Source organism: Notamacropus eugenii, chromosome 2 (assembly GCF_028372415.1).
Source record: "Notamacropus eugenii isolate mMacEug1 chromosome 2, mMacEug1.pri_v2, whole genome shotgun sequence".
Classification (NCBI taxonomy): Eukaryota; Metazoa; Chordata; class Mammalia; order Diprotodontia; family Macropodidae; genus Notamacropus; species Notamacropus eugenii.
Genome location: NC_092873.1, coordinates 34,949,118 through 34,973,012, shown reverse-complemented (window position 1 = coordinate 34,973,012; position 23,895 = coordinate 34,949,118). Strand labels below are relative to the sequence as shown.

At 41.4% G+C, this 23,895-nt stretch overlaps 1 long non-coding RNA gene and 1 pseudogene across 1 annotated transcript in view; both read left to right on the top strand.

Annotated features, from left to right (window-relative positions):
* LOC140522608 (nitric oxide synthase, inducible-like) overlaps positions 1–23,895 on the top strand; it is a 143,189-nt pseudogene that overhangs the window by 12,334 nt on the left and 106,960 nt on the right.
* LOC140524886 (uncharacterized) overlaps positions 21,945–23,895 on the top strand; it is a 35,048-nt gene continuing 33,097 nt past the window's right edge. Inside the window, exon 1 of the long non-coding RNA XR_011973872.1 lies at positions 21,945–22,051. This is a non-coding gene — a long non-coding RNA (uncharacterized lncRNA). The remainder of the gene's footprint in view (positions 22,052–23,895) is intronic.

Genomic DNA, 23,895 nt, shown 5'->3' with positions numbered 1-23,895 from the left:
GGGGTTCCCCCAGCAATGGTCCAAGTTGGCAGCAGCAACAGCAGGAGGCCGGTGGCTACAGTGGCTGCAGAAACAACCTGGGTGCATTGTCCAGGCAGCTCAGCTTAAAGCCTCTGGTGGAACTAAGCAGCTGAATTGAACCTTGGTCCTGAGTGGTGGCCCTGGCCCCACCCAAAGCCCTGGGGGAGTTGAGCAGCTGTTCTCAGTCTCAGCCTTGAGCATGATACCAGAGAGAGGAGGAGCACTGGAACCCTCCCATGACAAAGGATTCAGAAGGCAAGTAACTGGCTGGGAATATGCCCAAAAAAGGGCAATAAAATAAGACCATAGAAGGTTACTTTCTTGGTGAATAGATGTGTCCTTCCATCCTTTCTGATGAGGAACAACAAGGCATACTGTCAGAGGGAGTTAAGACCTCAGCCTCTACCACCTCCAAAATGAATATGAAATGAGTTCAGGCCATAGAAGAGCTTGAAAAGCATGTCAGCACACTGTTAAAGGAGAGTCAAAAAAAATGCTAGGCTAACTCAATTGGAAAAAAGACGTCCCAAAATCCAACAAGGAGTAGGAGGCTTTAAAAAGCAGAATTAGTCAAGTGGGAAAAAAGGTTCAAAATTTGACTGAATAAAATAGTTCTTCAAAAGAGAGAATCAAGTTCCGAGAAGTCAATGACTATCACATAAACCAGGAAGTTAGAAAATAAAACCAAAAGTTTGAAAACGTAGAAGATAATGTGAAACATCTCATTGGAAAAACTTTTGTCCTGGAAAATAGATCCAGGACAGACATTTGAAAAATTATGGGACTACCTGAAAGACATGATCAAAAAAATAGCTCAGGCATTATCTTCCATGAAATTATCAAGGAAAACTACCCTGATATAGTAGAACCAGAGGGCAAAATAAATATGGAAAGAATCCGTAGATCAATTCCTGAAAGAGACCCCAAAATAGAAACTCCTAAGAATGTTGTGGCCAAATTTCAGAGATCCCAGGTCAAGATGAAAATATTGCAAGCAGTTAGAAAAAACCAAGTGGAGTATTGTGAAAATTCAGTGAGAATGACAGAGCATCTGGTAGCTTGTACGTTAAAGGATTGAAGGGCTTGGAATAAGATATTTCAGAAGTCAAAGGAACTGGGATTAAAACCAAGAATCACCTACCCAGCAAAACTGAGTATAATACTTCAAAGGAATAAATGGTCATTCAATGATACAGGGAAATTTCAAGCATTCATGATGAAAAGACCAGAGCTGAAAAGAAAATTTGACTTTCAAACAGAAGAATCAAGAGAGGCATAAAAAGGTAAACAGGAAAGAGAAATCATAAAGGACTTTCTAAAGCTAAGCTGTTTATATTCCTACATGGAAAGATAATATTTTAACTCTTGAGAGTTTTCTCAGTATTTGGGTAGGTGGAGGGATTATGCACACATACTCACACACACAGACACAGACACAGACACAGACACACACACACACACAAACACCACAGGTTGAATTGAATCAGAAGAGATGATATCCCTTAAAGAAAATAAAGAAAATAAAAATTAATGGGTGAGGAAGAAAAATACTGGGAAGAGAAAGGGAGAAATGGAATGGGGCAGGGTATAACTCATAAAAGAGATATGAAAATTCTTGTTCAATGCAGGAGAGAAGGGAGAAGTTGAGAAGGGAGAAGTGAAGCTTACTCTCTTGACATATGACTTAAGGAGGGAATCATATGCTCACTCAATTTGGTATGAAAATCTATCTTACACTACAGGAAAATAGGGCAGGAGGGGACAAGTGGGGTGGGATTGGTGATAGAAAGGAGGAGAAATCAGAGAAGGCAGTAACTAGAAGTTAACACTTTTGGGAAAGGACGAGGTCAAATGAGAGGATAAAGAAAAGGGAGGAGGACAGGTTAGAATAGAGGGCAGCATAGTTAGTATTACCCAACATGAATATTATGGAAGTCTTTTGCAAAACCACACATGTATAACCTGTATTGAATTGCTTTCCTTCTCATTGGCGATGGGTAGGGAGGGAAGAAGGGAGAGAAGTTGGAATTCAAAGTAGTAGAAATGAATGTTGAGAAATATTATAGAATATAACTGGGAAATAAGAAACACAGGTAATGGTGTATAGAAATTTATGTTGCCCTACAAGAAAAGAGAGAAGACAAGGATAAGGGAAGTGTGAGGTGTGATAGAAGGGAGGGTACACTGAGGGACAGGTGTAATCAGAATGCAAAGTACTATGGGGTGGGAGGAGGGGAGAGATGGGGAGAAAAATTGGAGCTCAAAATTTTGTGGAAATGAAAGTTGAAATCTAAAAATAAATAACTACAATAAAATTTTCAAAGAACAGTTTGTAAAAAAAAAGGGAGTTTAAAATTCAAAGACTGATGGAAAGTTTATGGGAAAAATATTAATCCAGTTTACACAATAAATCAGAGAGGAAGTTCAAATTTAATTCACCAATGAGGAATTTCTATTCATTTAAGAGGAAATATCAGGCTATAAGACTCAAGATTGCATTAGAAAGTAGAATGAAAATTAATAATGTCATGAGTCAAATGGCAGGCTTAGGGGAATGAGTTCTGTGTCACACACCACACAGGCTACTGAGCCCCCACACAGACTGTCCATGGGGTAATCATTTCAAAAATCCTGCTCTGCAAGCCTTGATGGTTCTATCTTTATATGACTCTGACAGGTCTCATAGTCTCCACTTACCCCTCATTCAGACTCTTCTAATCCACCAGTCTTCTTACATTCAGCCTCTCCCCTTTCCAGCCCATTCTCCACAGATCTACCAAAATAATTTCCCTAAGACATAGGTCTCAGTCTAGCATTATCATGCTCAAGAACCCGTAGTGATTCCTTATGACTTCTAGGATTAAATGGAAATTCCTTACCTTATAGTTTATAACCCTGTACAGTCTGACTTTAAGATAACTTTCCAACCTTATTTCATATCAATCCTTTCCAGAGTGGAGCATCTCTATTCCCCTGTTCACAGGCATCAGTTGTTTGCCATGGAGCCATTCGATGGTACTAGAATAATAGAAATTGATAGGGAACTCTCTCTGGCCTGATTATAGCCCCAAACTCAGCACTGAAAGACATAGGGCAATGACCACTGGTGGAAAGGGGTTTTACCAATGATCTCTCAGCTTGGATAAGGAAAAGAGATGATGGAGAAGTCTTGTCCTGACCTGGAAGGTGACTCAGGATAGGGACTCTATGCCATTGATTACAATGGTGTCCACAGATTTCAAAGGGACCTGGTGCTGATACTGGACAAAATGGTTCCCATTCACAGTCACCTGCCAAGAGAAGGAAGCTGCATTAGCAAGAAATCCAGTGGCATGTTGGGAGGCACAGTGATGAGTCCTTGAGTTTGGATCTGCCTCCACTCAATACCACACTCACCATTCCTCCAGGACCTAGGAACAGCTCAGAATTGTAGGCCTGTTCCTGGAAGGAGAAGTATGATTGAGCCTCCGTCATCCGTGCCATTAGATAGCATCCATGACAAGGATGAATGCAAATGGTGAGTAAGCCAAAGATTGTCTCCATTTATATAGCAGATACTTTATGTTCTTGCCATCTTCTTGACTTCACTCTGCTACTGATGCTTACATTTTCATCTCTCTACCACCCCCATTTCCATCTCCCTTGAAGCTCTGGAACCATAATCAAGTCAGTGCTACCACTGGAAAAGTAAATGTGTGTCCGATGACTCATTTTACCATTCCTGTTTTATTTTCCAAAAGAATTCCGTCCCTAGCCATCACCATTTATATATATGCACCCTTCAGTGTGTGTGTATGTAAAATGTATCTATGTATGCGTATATATATGCATGTAAGTCTAAATTATAGTTATATAAATATAAATTTTGAATATTATACTACATCTAAAATGTAGCATTTATTATATAATAATCTGATAAAATTATATTATGTATCATGTATAGTAGTAGATGATATTAAATACAAAAATGTCTATAATGTATAAATATATGAACATAAAATTTATATTTATATAATATTTATATATGACTTTTCTGCATTATTTATACTTTCATATAGTTTTTCTCCCTTTCTTAAAATGTATGCTTCTTGTGGTCAGGGAATATCTTGTTTTTGTGTTTGTGTAAAAGTTTGGCATGTAATAAATGTTTAATAAATAATATCCCTTTTTATTTTCTTAACTCTTTCCTTATTTCTTAATACATATGTATACATAATCACACCCATATGTGTTATACGTAATTGATATCTTTTGTTCTTACATCACATTCATTTGCCAACCTATCTTACTATCTCCTTTTTAGAAAGCAGTCCCTTATAATAAAAAGTAAAACAGAAGGGATAAAAATCCTACTTGTTTGTATTTTTAAAAAATCTAAGACAGGATCAAAAGAGAGAATAGAAGCAATGGAGGGCAGGATAAGATGGAGGGAAATATAGTTAGTCTTACGCAACATGACTATTATGGAAGTCATTTCCAAAACTACACAGATATGGCCTATGTTGAATTGCTTGCCTTTCAAAAGGAATGGGTGGGGAGGGCGGGATGAAGAGAAACTGGAACTCAGAGTTTTAGGATCAACTGTAGAGTACTGTTCTCGCTACTAGGAAATAAGAAATACAGGCAAAGGGGTATAGAAAGTTATCTGGCCCCACAGGACAAAAGAGAAGATGGGGACAAGGGAAGGGAGGGATGACAGAAGAGAGGGCAAATTAGAGATAGGGGAAATTAGAATGCTCGGTGTTTTGGGGTGGGGGGAGGGGACAAATGGGGAGAAAATTTGGAACACAAAATTTTGTGAAAATGAATGTTAAAAGTTAAATATATTAATAAAAATCTAAGACTATACACAGTGTTGCACACCCATAGTCTCCCATCTCTGCAAAGAAACAGAGTAAAGGAAGAGAAAATACCTCTTCAAAGCTCTTCACTTCGGCAAAGCTTGGTCATTTTCATTTCCCAGCATTCAGAATGGATTATTTGGTTCTTAATCTTCCTATTTACATATTGCAATCTTTCTATATATTGTTTTCCTGATTCTGCTTGCCTCTTTCTGCGTCCATTCTTATAAGTCTTCTCATGCTTCTCTGCATTCAACATCCATATCATAAAATTCCATTGTATTCAATCCCAACAATATTCCACTACACACTTACACCACAATAATATTTGATTTTTTCATTTATTCATATATTTTCCTTAAAATTTACAGTAGACTCCTCTTACTAATTCTCTTTGCTTTGGGCTCATTTTAAAGTGAGATTGTGCTCCTTTTATGTATAGCAGGTGACAGAGGGGAAACCAAGTGAAGGAAAGTTAGCCTCAGACTCTGCATAAGTCACTTGACTTTTGCCTCAGTTTCCTCATCTGTAAAATGGGAATAAGAGCAACATCTACCTCCCAAGTTTTCAGTGAGGATCAAATGAAATAATTTAAAAGTGTGTAGCACAGTCCTGGCACATAGTAAGCACTTGATAATTACCACTTTTCTTCTTTCCTCTGAGAGAAATAGGTGACAGTGGAGGTAGAGCACTAGCCCTTGAGTCAGAAAGACCTGTGCTCAAATATGGCCTCAGATAATTACTAGGTGTATGATCCTGAGCAGGTCCCATAACTTCTGTCTTCTTCACTTTCCTCAGCTGTAAAATGGGAATGATAATAGCACCTCTAAGGCAGGGTTATTGTGAAAAGCAAAAGAGATAATATCTGTGGAGTGCTTAACACAGAAAGCATCTTAGTGGAAGGAGATGAGGAAGAAGGGAAAAGAGGAAGATTATGGTGAATGACTTCAAATTCTTTTTGTAAAATATGAAGTAATGTTCTCAGCTAAGAGATTTAGAGGAGGGGGAGGCAGGCGGAGGTTATAGAGATGGACAATGGAGGAATCCTCAACTCCTGGGAGATAACCAACCCTTGCCATAAAACCTGGAAAATTTCAGTCAGCTTTTGTATGAGTAATGGTCCCTCTACCTTGTAAATCTCAGCTGTAATAGACTCAGCACCAGGTGTTTTGCCACATGAAAGGAGCCTCATGGCCGTCAAAAACACTTCTTCAGTTGGAAGTTCAGCTAAGGAGGGATTGACTTCAACTTGAGGTAAATGGTCAGTGTCTTCAGTAATGATTAATGATGGTCTGTTGGGAATACTATGGAAGTGTTCAGCCCATCTCTCTAGGATCATGTCCTTATCACTAATCATGTGGCTCCATCAGCACTGAGTGGTTGTGATTCACTTTAGGTTTTTGGTCCATAAATGGCCTTCAGGGAATCATAAAAGCACTTTCGACTGTTACTATAAGCAGAAAACTGAACTTCATCTGCCTTTTTACTGAGCCAGGAATCTTACATCTCTCTAAACTTTGCTTGTACTTTACTTTTGATGGAATTATGTGCTACCTTCTTACAGATGAATGAACTATCCTCGTGGTAAATCTTGTGGAGTTCTTGTTTTTCATTTAGCAGCTTCTGAATTTCTCCATCATTTTCATCAAACAAGTCTTGGTGTTTGTGAGCGTTCTGAGCCAGATGAGCAAATGCAGTGCTGTACCAAATTCCTGAAAGCTGTCCATTCCTTTCCTGCTGCACTGTTGACAATTGTGTGTTGGCTCACCTTTCCCTCCAAGTTAGCAACAAACTGTTCACAGCTCAGAGAAGAGCTCTAATATGTTGACACTCATTCTTCTGGGAGTCATTTTGCCTTGGCAGCGGCACTTTTGGTAAATGTGAATATTTGGCTCTGAAAGGATAAGTCTATCATCAGTCCAGCACTCTGTACCACACATTGTCTTCATCACTCTCACATCTTGTCTGTCTCTTCTTTTTCCAATCACATAATCTATTAGATGCCAATGTTTTCTGCAAGGGTGCATCCATGAAGTTTTCTTGCATTTAGGTAAATGGAAAACAGTGTTGGTGAGGAGGTCATGTGATGCGCAAGTCTTCAGCAGTTAATGACTATTGCAGCTGCAGTTTTCAACTCCATTCCTCACTAGGACTTCCTACCAAATCTAGTATTTTGAACCTACTAAAGTCACCCAGAATCATAAGCTTGTCCTCTTTTGGCACATGGATGGTAAAAATCTCTTGGTCTTCATAAAATTCTTCTTAGACGTTCAGGGTTCATCATGGCACTGATAATGATGGCATTACATTTTCTCGCAAGTGGCAATTTCATTGTCATGAGCCTCCTTTTGACAAGCATACCAGCTTGCTCACTAGATTAGCTTTGATTGCAAAACCCATGCCAGCTTCACAGTGCTCCCCTTCACTGCAACCACTCCAGAAAACTGCATCCAGCTTTTCCTTTTGTAAACTCTCCTTCATATGCCAATCTTGTTTCACTCAGGGCTTCTATTAGGGTACAATACCTGTTGAGTTCTCTTGCAACAAGAACAGCTGGTCTGTCCAGTGTACTGGATTATGTGTTGTCCATCATTGTGTGCATATTGTAGAATCATCTTTGCAGATGTTTTTGTACCTTTCTGTACATTTTTTTTTCTGTTTCGACTGCATATTGGGATTCCTCATCTGCCACAGTAGTCGGGCCAGGGATGAGGAAGCAGACAATTTTTAGAGCACTTTTTATACCCCCCCCTTCCCCACACCAGGAGGTCAGCAGTGCAATCCTTAAAAGGCTCCTCAGACACCCAGGGAGTTGCCAAATCCCACTGCTGCTTTCAGTGAGAAATGCCTGTGAGCACAATTTTGACTTTGGATCCCAGTGTATCTGCAACTGGTGCTTCATCACTTGCCTGTCACCACAGGACTTGAATTTATAACAGTAAGTTGGTATGGATGATGTCCTTTGCTTTGTACATAAATTGGTAAAATGTGTGCCATCAAAATAGCAATTACTTTACCATTCTGCCACTCTATTACTAAATAATTGTTTCTCCTTTACCGAGGAACCCTGATGGTCTTCCCCTCACAATTTGATTTTTTTTGGTTACAGGGGCCATCCCTTGGGTAACTTAAAGCAGACTATTCATTGAATGGGTGTATCTCACTCAAAGTGAGAATGTGATATTAGCCTGAAAGGGCCAGGGTCTCACCTTGCATCCTGGGCCATCTCCAATCATCCTGAAGAAAATCAGGACACTGGACCCAGGTGGCTCAGGAGGAGAAAGGGAGGCTGATGACCTTGCACAGCTGTCCTTCACTGAAATCAAAGTCAGCTGCAAGTCCTGTCATCATCTGAATGTCATGGGCGTCTTCCAGGGTGAAGGACATAAAACAACAACAAATTCAATTTAATTCAGGCAGAGTTGCCCAAAATCGTCAGTCTCACTCTCTCCTCCAGAGCAATCATAGTCTAGTGACAGGACAGAATCAAGACAACTGGTGATAGCTCAGGATGCAGTGGATGACTTTGGCATCTTTTGTGTCTAGCCAAGCTATAAGTGCTCCACATTGCCTGCTCCTGCTGACTTCATGGCCGTTGGAACAAATTGGAACAACCCCATTCTACCCGGGGAAGTCTTCACATGCTTGGGGTAGACACCCCCTAACTCACCAATGGATTTGAGCCCCTTTGGTTACCCTCAACCTCGTTTGGACCGTCTGTCAAAGTGGTTTACCTGGGTATGGCCTGGGTGTAGGGTGTGTTCAAGGAGGACCAGTACCTTTGGTGTTATGGCTGCCAAGCCTTTTGCAGGGCTGTTTTCCATCTTTGCTGTCCACCTGTTCCACCTGGCTCTTACCTGTGGCTCCAAGAGCCTGCAGCATGTGCATTGGCCACGCCCTGGTATACATAATACTACAGTTGTGAGCTGAACAGAGCAGAGAGTTCTGAGGAACCATCATTTCCTTTTTCTTAAAAAGCTTTACCTCTTTTAAATATAGTCCAAGATTATATCCAATTTCTTGGCTTCCATGTCACATTGTGGAGCTTTCAAGTTAAACTTTCAGACTACTATGAACCCCAGATCTTTCTCCGACAAACTGCCACCTAATCATGCCTTTCCCATTTTGTACTTCCAAAATTCATTTTGTTTTGGTGGAGAAAGGCCCAGATACTCTGACTTGTAGCCCCACCATCTTTCTTCACTATATCACCCTATTATTTCTCTAAGGAAAACAAATTTGAACGAGTTCTTTACTTACTTTGAAGCCTGTACTGTGGACCTGAAAACAAATTTCAAAAAGTGCCCCTCTCTGGAAAGGTATGGGCCTTATCCTCCCCTCTTTCCACCAAGTACCATTCTGCTTTGTGTTGCACTCCACGTAGCCACCATCTAGAAACCGAGGGTTGAAATGGAAGGGAATGTCGTTTGCATGGGGCAAGAGTCAGTTGAAGTTTGACTAGAGAAAATGCTATTTCTTTTCATTTCCATCCTGTTCTGGGCATTCACTCGCAGACTAGTCTCTGTGCCTAGAATGGATGATTCTTAATCTGCTTTTCAGAATTTTCAATTTCTCCTTTCAAGGATCAGCAGAGATACCCCTGCACCAGAGAGTCTTTCTGAACCTGTCCTCCATACCAGGATATCAGGATTCTCTTCCCCATCAAATGTTCCTTGAGTCATCAAAAAGCCTTGAAAGACAGGTCCTGTTTTTACCACCATTGGTGCAACTGTCAGGGATAATCTTGGAGTTTTTCTTAAGCCCAAGCCTACCTGACTGACTATGCTTCCAGCTGCTAACCAGTATCCAGATCTGCAGAGAGTAAGACAAATATTTCTGAATATGGTTAATTTGTGTTCCTTGTCTCTGTATATTTTTAAGCAAGAGTTTTGTTTTAATTATGATTTTTCCAGTGGATGGGGGTCAGGGAGAAGAAGTAGGAGGAAGAGAAAATGAAGACTAATTTTAAAAGATAATATTTTAAAGCAAGCCAAATAGAAGGCAAATGCAAACAGTACTGTTCATAAGAGGAAGAAATGACTGTCCCATTGACAGTGATCTCGTGTCCATCCTGGAGTCCTCCTTGAATTGGTTGAACAAACGGCAAAGTCTACAGAGAGGAAGAGAGATATAGATTAGTTCTAGACCACCAAGGCAAAAGACAATTCCAACTCCAGCCCCCTCAGTCAACAGCAAGGGAAACCTAGAGCAAAGCGAAGAAGACAAAAGGGCTGTCCTGCATTTTATCATTTTCCCCCAGCTTTACCCAAAGAAATGTCAAGCAGGAGGAGATTCTCTTCTAGATTCTTGGGTCTGCAGTTTTCTCCTTTGAATGATTTGAACCTACCCCATACCAGGCATTGTGCTAAACACAGAGGATACAAAAGGCAAAAGATAGTTGCTGCCTCAAGGAGCTTACAATCTGATGTGGGAAACAATATATCGTTATTTACAGACAATCTATATACTGGATAAGTGGGAAATAATTAAGAGAGGAGAGGCCCTAGAATTAAGAGGGATTGGAAGTGTTTCCTGTAGAAGGTAGGATTTTAGCTGAGATGGAGAAAAGTCAACTACTTGAAGGAAGGATATTACAATTATTCCTGGAATCCAGATAGGGTTGCTCTTAAGGGGAGAGGAAGAATGTTTGCCACAAGTCAGTTCCAATTCTTATTCTACCATTTTTACTTAGACACCTTTGGGCACGTCGTACCTCTTCAAATCTTCGATTTCCATGTTATAAAACAAGTGACAAGATCTGTCTCACCCCACCCACAGGGTCTGAGCATGTCTAACCTCAACTGTGCTCATGTCAGGGTTCTTCCCATATGTCAAGTTCACAGAGAGGGGAGTGATGAGGGAGGACCAAAGTAGAGAGATGATGTGGAGCAAAGGACGTTGGAAGTGGATTAAGGAAGATCTGAGGTTCAGTAATGACTCCAACTCATACTAGCCAGGTGACCCTGAACAAGTCACTGCTCTGGGCCTCGTTTTCCAGAAGGACATGAGGGGAGTTGCTTCCAGCTCAGAAAAGAGGATCCTATGCCTTGTGCTGTTCATCCCATGCATTTGATTTGGGAATACTGATATGGGGAGAATCCGTGTGTTAAAGACAAACTTGACACAGAAGAAAGGTATCAATAAAAATGTGTTAAAAATGGATTTCAGAGGCAGGAAGGCCTACTTTCCTTCCCCTGAAGGACCAGGTAGCTTCTAGCATGGCCATTGGAAGGACTACGACCAGACCAGGATGAGGCAGGACCCTTAAAGCATTATGCACTTTGGATTTCTCGAGTTACCATCCCCTACCATGTGAATTCATGTTCTGCTCTGATAGGCTTTCTCTCCAACACCTTATTGAGCATGCACAGCAGTTTTCTGACCTTAGCCTCACTGTACTAGGTCACACACCCCCCATCAAGGTGTGGATATAAAACTTACTTCCTGTTTTCCCACACATGGGAACACTTTCCATCCACTCACTTATGACTTAGGTTCTGGTTCTTAGGAGATAGGTTTTGGATAGTTGTGCGAGTGGAGGGACTTTCCCTGGGTCACCCAGTCTGTGTGTGTCAGTGGTGGAACTTGAACTCAGATCTTTTGGATCATGAGTCCAGCACCCTTATCACTGAATACAGACATCGTAGTGCAATGGATGGAAGGATGGACATGGAGTCAGAGGATCTGGGTTCACTCCTATGGCAGCTCTGCCCCTTATTGCCTGTGTGACTTTGATCAAGTTTCTTGACACACACACACACACATGCATTTGCTTACACCTAGGAATGACTTACATATTTCTGTACTGAGAGTGAATCAGATGTCTAAGGTAATGGAGGTAAAACGTAGAGGTGGGACATGACTCATGGACTAAGACTCCCTTTCTTCAGCTCAGTGACTTTCTTATTATGACATTCCTATCTGGCTTATAGTTCTTTTATTATTATTATTTATTTTAAACAGAGTTCATAACTGATAAAGCAATTTAAACTTCTAGTCACGTGATACATCTTTTTAAAACATTTACAATATGGACCACAAAAGAAAAAAAATTTTTAAAACTTTAACCAACTGAGACACAAATAATATTTATGTTGCTAACTTCATAAACTCTAGACCTAATTACCTCCACAGTATTACTAAGAATTAAAGGACCGTAACTTATGCTGTTGGTCTAAAGTCCTATGCCTAATAGCTTAATTTTAGACAACCTCAAATGTTCCCCTACCAACAATCTATAATTGAATAGATCTGGTACTGAGCTTACAAAACTTTTGATTATAGGAAATTGCCACCAGTAGTAAGGACATTGTAGGGATACAATATCTCCCCAACTTCATGTCAGTTCCAGGCAGGATTAGATTATCCACTTCCATTCAGTGAAGCTTAATGTCTGCTAGGCGTCAGTGGGGAAATTGAGTCTGGAGAATCCCACCTCAGCCCATGCTGAACAGCCACTCTCCCACCCTTCCCCTGAGATCACCTATGAAGTTCATACCAGTATATCGTCAGCTTATTGACATCATGGATTGGAGGCTCAGATCACCTTTCTTGCTACCCATACCTGGAGTTAGACTCAGAAGAACAATCATTTAATAGTCCCATAGCATCTAAAAATGGCAAGTTCCAATAACCAGGCTTCAGATATGATTATAGTTTCACTTTGGCTAAGGAACATCTTTTGAGTAAAGTCTTAAGTGGCTTACATGCCTTTCTATGCATGTTCTAGTTCCTGATTAAATGGCAATCATAAAATGAAATTTACCATTAAAACCTTGACTTTTCCATCAATGCCAAATTATACCCAAGGTTACCTTCCTCTAGGAAAGTTAGTCTGAAATTCTTTTCTCCAAACTAAAAATGTCATTGATTTATTTTCAGTAATTAATTCAGTCTGCTGTTTTAATACTGCTTTAATTGCTTTTACCTCACTTTGTAACATGTCTAATTTTTCTCCCCATCAATCCCCTCCCCCCACTTCCTAATAATACCTTGCTTTCTGATTACTCCTTCCCTCAATGTACCCTCCCCTCCATCACACCCCACCCCTCTCCCATCCCCATCTTCTCTCTTTTCTTGCAGGGCAAGATACATTTCCATACCCCTATCCCTGTAGTTCTTCTTTCCCGATTATATGCAATAAAAATTCTCAACATTCGTTTCTAATACTTTGAATTCCAACATCTCTCCCTCCCCACCCCCTGCCTTACTGAGAAGGCAAGCAATTCAATACAGACTAAATATGTGTTGTTTTGCAAAAGACTTCCATAGTAATCATGTTGTGTAATACTTATTATATTGCCCTGTGACCTCCACTATCCCCCGTTGTTTCCCCCTCCATAATGGACCTTGTCCCTTCTTGAAAGTGTTTATTTCAAGTGACTCCCTACTCCCATTTGCCCTCCCTTCTACCATTCCCCTCGCTCCACTTGTCACCTCCTCTCCTACTTTCCTGTGGTGTCTATAAATTTTCATATCAAATTTAGTGAGCATGTTATTCCCTCCTTCAGCCACATGTGGGGAAAGTAGCTTTATTTTTCTTCCTCTCCCCTTCTCCCTTATGTCCTCCACTGAATAAGATTTTTCTTACCTCTTTTATGAGTTATAACCTGCCCTATTCCATTATTCCCTTTCTCTTCCCGGAATTTTCCTCCTTCAGCCCTTAATTTTTATTTTATTTTATTTTTTCTGTGTGTGGATGTCATCTCTTCTGATATAACACACCCTGTACTCTCAATCTATCTATGTATATGTGTATGTATGTGTATGTATAATCTCTCCAACTACCCAAATACTTAGAAATGTTTCAAGAGTTAAAAATATTTTCTTCCCATGAAGTAATGTAAACAGTTCAGCTTTAGAGTGTCTTTTATGACTTTTCTTTTCTGTTTACCTTTTCATGCTTCTCTTGATTATTGTTTTGGGAAGTCAAATTTTTAAATACAGATCTTGTCTTTTCCTCAACATGAAATCTTGAAATTCCACTATATCACTTAATGACCATTTACCCCTTCAAGTGTTATATTCAAATTTTCTGGGTAGATGATTCTTGGCTTCAATCCCAATTCCTTTGACTTCTGAAATATCTCACTCCAAGGCCCTCAATCCCTTAATGTTGAAGCTGCCAGATCCTGTGTTATCCTGATTGTATTTCCACAGTACTCAAATCATTTCTTTCTAGTTGCTTGCTGTACGTTTTCCTTGATCTGGGAACTCTGAGATGTGGCCACAATATTTCTAGGCGTTTCTCTGTTCAGGTTTCTTTCAGGAGGTGATACATGAATTCTTTCAATATCCATTTTGCCCTCTGATTTTATAGCATCAGGGCAGATTTCCCTGATAATTTCATGGAAGATAATGGCTAGGCTCTTTTTCTGATCATGGTTTTCAGATAGTCCAAAAAATTTTAAATTATTTCTCCTGAATGTATTTTCAAGGTCAGTTGTTTTTCCGATGAGTTGTTTCACATTATCTTCTCTTCTTTCGCATTTTTCGTTTTGTTTACTAGCTTCTTGGTTTAACTTATAGTCGTTCATTTCCCTGAATTTAATTCTCTCTGTCAAAGAATTATTTTGTTCCGTGAGGGTTTGAACCTTCTCCCCCATTTGGCTAATTCTGCTTTTTAAAACCTCCTTCTAATTGTTGGCTTTTTGGACCTCTTTTTTCAAAGGAATTAGCCTCTTTTTAAATCTGTTATTTTCCTCAGCATTTTTTTTGGTTCTCCTTTAGTAAGCTGCTAATCTATCTTTTAAGATCTTCTATTGCCTGAGCCCATTTTAAGTTCCCTTTGGAGGCAGAAGCCTTGACTTCCTCTGGCAGTATGTCTTGTTCTTCCTTATCAGAAAGGATGGAAGGAGACAGCTGTTCCCCAAGAAAGTAACCATCTATGGTCTTATTTTTTTTTCCTTTTTGGGTTATTTTCCCAGCCAGTTACTTCACTTCTGAGTTTCCTCTCCACAAGCACCTAGCCTCCAGTTCCATGCAGCCAGCACTTGGGGGCAGAGATTCAAATGCACTAAGTTTTTGCCTGGGGCAGAGCTGCTGTTCAGTGTGAGATTAAGTTCAGCTGCTCAGGTAGGGACAGGGCTACCACACAGGGTTCAGTTCCCTCAGGGGATTTACGAGGATACCTTTCAAGAATGGATGTGGTCTCCTGCCTGCTTTGGGATTCCCTGTCCTCTGCTGCTTCCACTGAAGCCTCCTGAGTAGGCTTGAGCCATGGGGACACCACGCTCCCTTCTCGGCCAGCAAAAAAGGCCCTCTCCCTGACATTTGGTGCCTGTGGGTTGGGGGACCTGTGCTGCCACTCGAGGTTCCATCCTTGGAGCCTGCTTGGATCTGCTCCTCTCAGTGCCACGGCAGGGCTGGGCTCTGTACTGAGTCTGGTGAGTGGCAGACCTTTCCCACTGGTTTTGAGGCCTCTGTAGAACAGAAATGTCCTCCACTCCGTTGCTCTGTGGCTTCTGCTGCTCTAGAATTTGTTCAGAGTTCTTCTCTGCACGTATTTTATGGGCTGTGGGGTAAGAGCAAAGCATACGTGAAACTTTCTACTCCACCGTGTAGTCTCCTCCTTATGATTCTTCTTCATCAAGTTGATATCGATAATGTTCCTTTACATTTAAATTGGAACAGAAGCTGGAAGGTGCAGTGGATAAAGTGCCACACCTGGAGTCAGGAAGGGATATTTTCCTGAGTTCCAGTCTAGCCTTAGACACTTACTGGTGGGGTGAACTGGGACAGGTCACTTAGCCCTGTTTCCTCATGTATAAAATGAGCTGGAGAAGCAAACCACTTCAATATCCCTGCCAAGGAAATCCCTAATGGCATGATGAAAAGTCAGATGCAACTAAATAACAACAGAATCTTGGCAGAAAGAGTTAAACTATTATGCTTAGAGATTGTAACTATTATAGTTAACAAACTATAGACTGTTAATGTTGTTGGAGAAAGACTCTTTGAGAGAAGGGTCAAAGAGAGCTTCTCTTCTGAAATACTGAATTTAACTCCCCCTGTGAAGAAAATCCTGGAAGAGAATAATAGAGGAACTCTGTCATCCTATGAGAGATGAATGGTGGGACTGTGCTCCCATAACTAGAAGTCAGCAGTTGAGAACAACAGTTTGAGATACCCTCCTGACTTTGATCCTTCTCACTGTAAGAAATTGTTGCAATCATGAAATTTATATTTTATATTACATTGTGAATTAGTGGTATAGACAATAACATTTATATTTATATAAGCCTTTAAGACTAAGGAGTTAAAATTTAGAGACTGAAGTAAAGCATATGGGAAAAATATCTATCCAGCTTACATAATAAATCAGGTTGGAAACTGAAACTGAATTCCCTAATGAGGAATTTCTACTCATTTAAGAGGAAATATCAAACTATAAGATGTGGATTGCACTAGAAAATAGAGTGAAAATTGATCATCTAATGAGTCAAATGGCAGGCTAAGGGAAATGGATTCTGTGTCACACACCAAACAGGCTATTGAGCCCCCACACAGACTGCCCATGGGGTAACCATTTCCAAAAACCTGCTCTACAAGCCTTGTTGGTTCGGGATATTGCTCTGATGGGTCCCCTAGTCCAAACACTTACCCGCATTTGCATGCTCTCTTAATCTATCAATCTCCTACATCCAACCTCTCCCCTTTCCAACCCATCCTCCACACAGCTCCCAAAATAATTTTCCGAAGGCATAGCTCTCAGTCTGGCATTATTGTGCTCAAAAATCAATAGTGATTCCTTATCACTTCTAGGATGAAATATAAATGCCTTACCGTATTATACACAATCCTGTACAATCTGGTTTTAAAATAGCGTTCCAACCATATTTCATATCAATCCTTTCTAGACTGGCCCGTCTCTATGTCATTGCCCATAGGAATGTGGACTGTGTGCCTGGAATGTGTTCTCAGTTCTGTCTCTTAAAATACTTATCTTCCTTACAAGCTCACTTCAGATACCATTTTCTATAAGTAGCCCTCCTATTTCCTAGAACTTTATGCCTTTCTGAGTTCTTTTACATTTACTTGACTGTGATCATGTTCTCTTCCCCAGTAGAAGTTTCCTGAAAGCTGAGAATGTTTTGGTTTTGCCTTTTCACCCAACATGCCCAGAATGGCGTCTTAAACTCAGTACGTGGTTAATTTTTGTAAGACTGTATACTACTTAAAGGTAGTATACTACCAGCTACTTGGCTGGTAAAAGAAACACCTTGATAAGGGCTTGCACTGTAATTTTTTTTGAGTATGTGCTGATTGTAAGCACGATGTATCTCGAACCCAGGGTATGATTTGTAAAAACCTGTATCTAGGGTTGAGCTGCTGAGTGAGGAGTAAAGAAGAAAAGAAGAGAACAACAGAGACTGTCTACCGATGTGATATTCAATAATAATGATATTCTTGTAATAGCTAAGATTTGTATAGAGCTTTAGAATGTGAGACATGGTCTCTCAGAAATGAAGTCTCCTCAAAGAGTTAATTGTTTCTTGCAGTGTTGAAACACACTCTCCTGAAAAACTGCACCTGCATCTAGCTGACCTTGTAGAGAAACACATCCTTTGTAACACATCCTGTGCCGTGTTTGACCCCCACTTCTTCCCGACCTTTTTTTTAAGCACATACCAGAAAGAATAGGATATGTCCTACTCCTCCATCCTAAACTTCTTATCTTTGCAAAACTTCCCCCAAGCTTCTGTGTTTTTTGTTGTTAGGGATGACTTCCTCGAATGAATTGTAACCTCTGAAGCCCAGTCAATGGGATAAGGCAAAGGGGAAAGAGAGGGGGAACTCAGGTTAAAATAGACCTCACTTTCTGTAATTACCTTGTACTCCCTGGTTGGTACTATTAGTGCGACGACGGGGAGGGGGAGCGCATTTTTTCATGAGAAAGCAAGAGGCTTCTTTTTGTTTCAAAGTGTCTTTTTTTTTTTTTAATTTTAAGTGGTGGCATCAGTGTCACACAAGAGTTGGGAAAATCCTTTTCAAATATGATCTTATTTGATCCTCATCACAACCCTGGGAAATATTTGCTATTATCATCCCCATGTTACAGATGAGGAAAGTGAAGCAGACTGATTAATTGTTTGCCATGGGTTGCACAGGTAATAAGTTTCAGAGGTATCATTTGAACTCAGCTCTTGTCAACTCCAAGTTCATTGCTCTATCCATCCCCTAACTTTCCAGTTTCACTCTTAGTTCTGAAAACTCTGTTCCCTTTTCCCTACTGGGTGATGTACAGAAGTGATAGCTGAGCTCTGGACCCTCACTTCTAAGAAACCCTTGCCCAGCAATGTGATAATCCTCACCCTGAATCTCAGCAAAGTTGAGTTGGCAAAAAGAGCCATAAATCATATTTGTACACCTCAGGCTGGTTTCACAAAAATGCTTCCGGACACATTAAGACAAATTCAGCTGAGGGGTATGCTTACAGAACTGAGCAGGAGAAGAGGTGAGGAGAGGTCACCTGGGGCACAACAGCCAAGGGAAGTAGATTCTGATTTGAACTCACTATTCTAATCTCAGTTGTTTCTACCTAAGTCATAAAGATTGGGAGGGTCATTATCTTGAGGAGCCTAGGGAAAAGGCCCAGGTCTTAGTTTACTTTCTTCAGGTAACTACTTTTTCCCAAGGTCTTTCCAGATTCCAGTCCATCCAAGAAGTTGTCATTTCATCACTCTGCCTCCACTCTGGCATTGGGAGACCAGTGTAAAAGTCTCTGGTCTTTTCCAGCACAGGTGTGAATTAGAGAGTTAGACCCAAAGTCAGGAAGTCCAGGGTTGAAATGCTCCCTCAAACTTATAGTAGCGATGTGCGTTACAGCAAGTCATTTTACTTTGTGGAGGCTTTTTGTCCATCTGTAAAACGGGGAGAGGACAATAGGACCTACCTCCCAGCACTGTTCTGAACGGAAATCATAGATATTAGGCATTATACCTACAGTACTAAACAAATATAGCCACAATTCTTCCCCTATCTAACCCATCCCTATTTCATACACCAAGTTAAGAATCTCACCAATCCCTGGCTCCCAAACACAAGTTGAATAAACCACAAGTATTCTCAGCTGAATACTACATAAGAGACTTTTATGGAGGACCTGCTGGGCAGTGGAGAGACACAAAGTATAGGTAAGGCATGGCCCCTACCCTCAGGATGTAGAATTGTAATAGCAAGTGCTGGAGTGTAGAGAAAATAAGCAGGCCCTGTTTCACATGCTTTGAATACTCTTGTCTCACAGATCAGGTTGGGGTGGTATGAGTCCCCAGGAGAGAGGATGCAACTGGATCCTGCTTATCAGAGAGGACTATTTGGAGGAAGATGTCTTCACAAGGAATAGGGAAAGCTCTGGGCAAGTAACAAGACACTGAGGAGGTCCAGGGTCTTCTAGGCACCAGGAACAGCAAAGGGCACATTGATGGGGCCATAGGAAAGGAACAGATAATGGGAGAGAAGGGGCTACAGGTGAAAAGAGGAATGGGGTGGGGGGGCTCAAATTGGAAAAGATATTGATGCAAGGGCTCTATTCTAGACTGGGAGGTGAGGTGATCTCTGAAACCCCTGGTCTGCTTCAATATATAATAATGTCATACCAGAGGCAACAGCAAGCAGGTTGGAAGGTGAACTCAATTCTGTCAATGTTGAGAAGTCAACAACCCTGCCTCAGGAAGGTGCTCATTCTACTGACTGTGTATGAGAAACCCAGGGAGTAACAAAGATAGGTCCTTTCCCTACCTTCCCTCAGAGAGAACAACTTACTCCAACCCCTCCCTGATTAGGGTAGAGGGAAAACTTGATGCTTAGAATCCCATCAGCTAGGGAGGTGTGAGGATGGGAAGGAGAGAAAAAGATTCAGGCTGTGACATCTGGGTGAAAAGTCACTCATTATCAGCTGAATGTCCCCAGACACCTCCAGCTGGGACACCTGGGTGGGAGGCCCTTCAACAGACCTGTACATGGGTCAACTGGATGTCTCCTGACCCCTCCAGCTGGTTGACAGAGCATAGGTTATTCATGTGGTGACTGTAGTCCAACTGGTGATGCCCATTTACGGACACCTGGAGACAGTGAACTTCACACTTGATCTGCACCTGGAAGACAAGAGAGCAATCAACCAACAAGCATTTATTAAGCACTTATTGTGTTCCACGGACCATATCAAGCACTGGGGATAAAAAGTCATAATTCAGGAATGACTCTCAGAACCCTGAACACACTGAGGGAAAGCAACAAATGGCTCCATATGAATGAACAACAAGATTGTAAAAGGATGGTACCTCACATCTCCTTCACATGTATTTTGTATGGACCTAAACAGATGTAGAAAGGCTTCCCTTCTAGACAGTAAACTGGCTGAGAGCGGGGCTTGTTTTAGGTTGTTTGACTGGGAAATTAATTTGATAGTGTCTTGGATCATCAAATTCCTTCACGGTTCACTGGGCTCTGAAGCAACCTCTGGAGTTCAAGCTTTACCTACTCCCCACCCACCAAACCCTCTCTCCCTCCCCATGTTTCATCATGAAGGACTGGCCTTGGGCAAAGGGCATAAATCTGTGCAGAGCCCGCTCCTCAGTTCCCCACTTGTAGTTAATCAGGCTGTTCCTCAACGCCAGACCATGGCATTCTCCTGAAATCGCAGGTTCAGATGGAAGGTAATGTCATTCTCCCAATTCAGGTTGATTGTGAACCTGAAGGAGAAGGAACATAAGATGTGAACACGTTATTTCCTTTGACAGAGTGCAAGTTCATGTTTATCTTTGTACCCTGACCACCATGGACAGCTCCTGGTGCTTGTATCGTGACCTCTTCCTTCTCTCCTCCACCACAGCTCTGTTTATTGAAATACTCTTTTTCCTTCAAGACCCTCGTCAGGTACCTCCTCCTCCAGGAAGTCTTCTATGATAGCCCTACTCAAGCTCTTCTGACTACTTCTCACTTTGCCTGCATCTGTCCTTTGTGCTTACTGCTAGGTCCTGATTAGTTCGAATAAGGAATTCTATGAAATGCTTATATTATTCAAATTCATCATACATATTTCTGCCATACTGGAATCAATGACCCCAGTTTATATAACTGGAAGTTCAAATCTGTACATATACACGTATGCAAGCACCATTTTTCACTTTTCTTTGTATCAGTACTGTGTGAACCCAAATCTTTCTCCTCATGAGAGTAGCCACTCCCTGAGAAAAGGTCATATCTATCTTTGTACTTTTCTCTTCCAGACACCTTTTTCATATTGACAAATTAAAGCTTATGTAATCATTTCTATTGGTGAACCATTTTTTCTTCCCTGACATCTAGCTGGAAAACCATTCTGTCATTGTCCTCTGTCCCCCTGCAAACAAAATTTCTCTCTCCAAAGTTACAAATAATCTCTTTTAAAAATGCATAGCATTTCCCTTTTCCCCAATTACATGTTGAAACAATGTTTTGATATTTGGCATTTTTGAAGTTTTTAATTCCAAATTCTATTGCTCCCCCGTCCCTGAAGTGGTAAACAATTAGTTATAGGTTATACTTATGCAATCATGTAAAAACCTAATGATCCCTTCAATGCCAAATCTATCCATCTTTACCCAACTTGATCCTTCTTGAGGTCTCTGCAGCCTTTGACACTCTCAGTCACCCTTCTCTCCTGGCTACTCTCTTCTCACCAGGTTTTTGTAACAGCAGTATCCAGGAGGGAAGGTCCTCCTCCTGGAATGCCTTCCCTCCTCATCTGAACCTCCTGACTTTCTTGACTTCCCTAAAGTGCCAGCTAAAGTCCCATCTTGTATTGGAAACGTTTGCACATCTCCCTTAACATTAGAGCCTTCTTTCTCTTGATTATTTAGAATTTATCCTATATATCGCTTGTCTGTATACAGTTGTTTGCATGTTGTCTCCACCCTGAGACTGTGATCTCCTTGAAGTCAGAGACTATCTTTTGCCTTTCTCTGTATCCCCAGTGCTTAGCACAGGGCCTTTCACACAGCAGGTGTTTAATAAATGCTTGTTGATTGGCTAGCCCATTATGAGCAAATGCCCTTGCTGCCCAGAGAGGAGAGGAATATGAAATAAAGGGAACTGCTTTCCCTCTGAACTCAGGAGCAAAGCTCACTTGTCAGCAGTAAGCAGAACAGTGCCAGATATAATGATGTTCCTGGATGGATAGAGTCCTCCAAAGATGGATGTGTGAAAAGGTAAGGGCTGCAGTGAAATGAGAGACAAAGGGTTAAACAATGTGTTGAGCAATTTGTTTTTCAGGAAGGGTAAGTCTGAAAATGTGTAACTTGGTCAATTGACAGAAAGTTTGCGAAACAGTTTGGTGACTTTGAGAAAGACTAAAGATGGGGACTAAACCTATGATTTCATTGATATAGGGAACTTCCAGGTGAGGACCCTCCCTTGACCAATGCGGGTGACTATCTTTTCTGTAACTAAAGAGCCCAGAGGAGTTGTGACTTTGCCAGGGTCACACAACCAGTATGTATCAGAGGAAAAACTTGAACCCAGGTCTTCCTGAGTCCAAGGCCAGCACTGTAATTCACCACACCACACATGTTGTTTCTCATTTTAGAGAAAAGGATGACAAAGGTGAACTCCATAAAAAAGAAAAATCAACAGAAGCTGGTTGCATGTACCACAAGAAGAATTGAGGCAGGGAATAAGATAGGGTTTGGGGACCATCCCAGGGGACGGAGAACATGGCCCCGGGGGAAGACTATTGCTCATTTCCAAGGGTGGGGCTGACCTCAGCTTTCTGAGTTTTCTCAGCTCCCCTTCCCCACAGAGGGCCTTCTCTTAGGTGACAGGGTCTAAGGCTCACACCGTCTTCCCCACTGCCCTTCACCATGATCACAAGGTAACGACTTACATACAACTGACTGGTGAACACTGGGGGTGGGAAAATAGGTGCCTAGAAAAGAGAAGAAAGAATGGAAACACCCAGAGTCAGCAATACAGAGTCACAGGTAGACTTAGTGACACAGACAGTCATAGACACACGCACACGGTCATGTACAGACATACTGACATGCTCAGTCACAGATGCACACACACAAGTAGACATAGGACATAGTCACAGACGCATGCACACAATCACTCACAGACATACACAGTTGCACACGCAGACATACACAGCTTCTCATTCACACCCACATGCACTAACACTTTCTCTCTCTCCCTCTCTCTCTCTGTCTCTCTCTGTCTCTCTGTCTCTGTCTCTCTCTCTGTCTCTCTGTCTCTCTCCCTCCCTCCCTCTCTCTCTCTCTCTCTGTCTCTGTCTCTCTCTCTTTCTCTCTCTCTCCCTCTCTCTCTCTGTCTCTCTCTGTCTCTCTGTCTCTGTCTCTCTCTCTCTGTCTCTCTCTCTGTCTCTCTGCCTCCCTCCTCTCTCTCTCTCTCTGTCTCTCTCTCTCTTTCTCTCTCTCTCTCTCTCTCTCTCTCTCTCTCTCTCTCTCTCTCTCTCTCTCTCTCTCTCTCTCTCTCTCTCTTCCTTCTCCTCCTGCTCCTCCTCCTTCTCCTCTTCCTCCTCCTCCTAAAAGCTGGAGAATACCAGTTCAGTTCTGAAACTTAAAACAGCAATTATTCCAAACTCTGTCTCTTTGCACAGCACTTCTCGATTGCCTGAGCTACATGACAGGTGCTGTGTTGTGGATAGATTTTCCTTTTTTTCCCATTTCTTTGGGCTGCTTCTTGAATACCCCTTATCCTCTCCTCACAAGTACTGTCCACCTCCTTAACATGCCTCTCTACTTTCCCTACTTACACTGAGCCAGGAGAAAATACATCAGAACTAGGAGACTGTGTAGGGCACCCACTCCATAGATGGAATATCTGCTTTCAAATGTTATCCCTTCCACTCATGTGGCCTTAAGTAAGTCACTTCTCTGTGCCATAGTCTCCTCATCTGTAAAATCAGAGACTAGGATTCGATGGTCATTCAAGCTACTTTCAGATCTACTCCTATGATTCTAGGAATCCTAGGGATTCCCTGGAATCCTAGGAGTTCTACAGCCCGAGCACAAGGAGTGTGGGACACAGGCAG